General features: G+C 38.4%; 1 long non-coding RNA gene across 1 annotated transcript; it reads right to left on the bottom strand.

Annotated features, from left to right (window-relative positions):
- On the bottom strand, positions 1-404 carry LOC110860276. The gene is made up of 3 exons (XR_002548933.2): positions 346-404; positions 260-276; positions 1-190 (listed from the first exon to the last, which is right to left on the bottom strand). It is a non-coding gene; the product is annotated as an uncharacterized LOC110860276 (long non-coding RNA).
- Between the last annotated feature and the right edge of the window lie 2,635 nt (positions 405-3,039).

Raw genomic sequence — 3,039 nt, 5'->3', positions numbered from 1 at the left:
GTACAGGAAGAAACAATAAATATTTATTTTTTTTTGTTTGATGCGATTTAGTTCAAAAAGTCCGTTAAGTTATGGAATCTGGTTGCAGTCAATATTTTTTTTATCCTCATAACTGCTGCATATTAGACAATGGCTACATCAGCACAGTTCCTGAATGTCTGAGCAGGTTCTGGATTGTGGCACTCGGGGTCTAATTAGTATATTTAGTAGAAAATTGCTCACCTTATGGAATGGGACAATACAATTTAGGATAACTTACTTGGTGGGTATGAAGTCCTGAAAGTTTTATATTTGTGTGTATAGTACGGTTGAAAGATCGACAAATTATGTAACTATTGTGTTTACCTGTAGGTCCATCTAAGAGTACAACGTGAGCATCTTACTCCAGACGGAAGTTGAACTCTAGCAGTGGCAACTGCAGACCCGTTGGGAACGCAGACACGATTATCCCACATTGGGAGGTTGGAGCTAACAATGGTGAGCGTTTGGAAACAGCTGTCAGTTTCCGTGACCTGTGGGCAGAGTTCAACTTGGAATCCACCTCCATGCGCGGCACTAATGTCAGCCGTTATCTCGATAATCTAATACAAAGGGTTAGATTGTTAGTCCAACGTTGGTAGACTAATTATAGTTTATATTACCGATCCAGATGTGTAAGTCTTTTCGATAACTCCTTTATCGTAAATTCCTCCTTGGGAGGCATCGCTGTTGCCAGCTGCTTCTCCACATCGTCCACAACTCGAGAAGGACTGATCTTGTTGAACTGGTTAAATAAAATGTTCTATGTAGAGAATTGTAATGGCTAAATTATAAATGATAAAGTACCGTTGTCGCACCACACCCCAGAGTTGTCATACCAGTATGGTGGCCTGTATGGCTCGTCGGGTGCCAAATGTCGCGATGTTCGAGCAAGCGGGTCCTGCAAGTAACCATGGGAATCTGCCAAGGCCACCATTCCCAGACAAACGGCGAAGTAAAGAAGATTCATTTTCTAAACTTTGTTTCTGAAAACTTATGAATAACAGTAATGCAATAACTTCAGCTCGTGGCCTTTCTATATGTAGCCTGTGTGGCGATTCTACTCTGGCAAGTAATCTTAAGTGGCAATTTGTTGAGGAATTTAATTTGAGTGATAGTAATTGAAATTTGATAAAAGTTGTTTTTGTTATTACCTGGAGCCAGTGTTGCATATTTCCCTCCAAAACACTTTTGCATAGGAGAATGGGGAAAAGTGATTTTAACTACCACTTTTCCATACTTGGCAATAGGGAGAACGGAGCGCCACCTAGCGGCATGCAGGGGCGCCATCTAGTATAATCACCTGAAGAACTAACTTTTGCCCACTTTTCTCCATTTCCCACTTATTTTAGTAGGTTGGAAAAAGCGTCTTTTTCCCACTTTTTCACACTGTCTGGAAAAGATGGTTTAAACCACTTGCAATACTGCTTGAAAAGAGTGGAACATATCTAACCCTTACAAGTTGATTTTATGTAGAATGGAACTACAAGGTATTGTCAACGTGATACCCACATGATGCAATAAGCAATTACAGATTTAATTGGTATGATAAAGCGACGACTGACAAATTCCATTGTGATGTTGCAATTAAATCAAGAAATATGCTTTGCGGTGTGCAAATGTGGAAGAAGAGTTATTATTTTTGCATAACGTGGCATTATTTTGTTTTTGCATAAACCCCGATATTAATTTATAGTTACTGCGGAGTTATGGCTTTGAGATTGGGAGGGCCAAAAGGGAACTACATGGCACCACCACTTTGTCTAACAAACCACGCATCATGAAATACGCAGAGACGAGCATTTGGACGCACCCAAGCTAATAGATGAGCAAATATCGTACTGAGCTGAATGGGGACAGGAGGAACGAAAAAGCCTCCTCAAACCACTTTTCTCTCGGCTGTTTTCATTTAAAAATTTGAGAAAAGACTAAACACATGTGAATTGTCAACAATGCAAATAATGTGAAATTTAAATTTCATCCTAGACATTTGAAATTTGGCACGTATATGCATCAAAGTATTGTGCATCTTAATATGTAATCAGTTCCTGTTTCAATTACTTAAAGTTTTTTGCAAAAAAATGAAAACCAACTGACTTCTCGTTATTTACTATTTGAACACGTCATTTCAATAAGTGATAACTTTTGATGGAGACATGTTTTTCAAATTCTGCTTACGTAGGTCAATTTATGGTCGATCCAGAAAAGGTAGACGATCGGAGCACGATTTTGAGTTTCTCTCGATACCATGCAGCGTAAACTCCCAGTCTCTCGCTCTGCTAAGTTTTGGAGAACCACAACTCAAACCTTTTGGGTGTCGCCCTTATTTTGGGGTGGTCCGACACCCCACCAAACATACATTTTCTTGTTGAACCTTTCCAACGATATAAACAAATTTTTGAAATTTTCACAGACAGCCATGTTCTCGCCATTTCCCTAATATTTGACGGATCGTCTACCTTTTCTGGATAGACCATAGTATGTTTTGTAGCAGTTTTTAGAATTTTTTCAGAATTTTTGCGACCCAATTAAAATTCAGTAGGTTTTCTGGGGGAGTGCCTCTAGGGGCGCGGTTCCTTTTATGATTGGCATAGTTTGAGATAGCACATAATGGAGGTACGCATTTAATTAACCTATGTTCAGAATTTCATCGAAATCGCCTAATAATTGCCAAAAGCGCTGCGTGGCGAAGATTTACAAAATTTTACGCCATGCAGCGCTTTTGCCAATAATGAAGCGATCTTGATAAAATTTTGAATATAAGTTAATTATATATGCATCTACATATATATGGATATGGATGTTATTAATGGATGTTATGGATATGGATATTATATATATGGATGTTAAAACTCGACCAGTCGAGTTCAGTTGGAGTTACATAAAATGGCCCTAATAAGCTATCAAGATTCTGAATCCAGCCTTAACAAATTTTATCCTAGGTATATTTTTTAGGATAATTTTACTGATAACTATTCTCTTGCAGTTTTTGGGGTCGTAACATATTCCGAATTCATCAAT

This window comes from Folsomia candida, unplaced genomic scaffold (genome assembly GCF_002217175.1).
Source record: "Folsomia candida strain VU population unplaced genomic scaffold, ASM221717v1 Fcan01_Sc030, whole genome shotgun sequence".
Classification (NCBI taxonomy): domain Eukaryota; kingdom Metazoa; phylum Arthropoda; class Collembola; order Entomobryomorpha; family Isotomidae; genus Folsomia; species Folsomia candida.
This window is presented reverse-complemented; position numbering and strand designations above follow the sequence as displayed.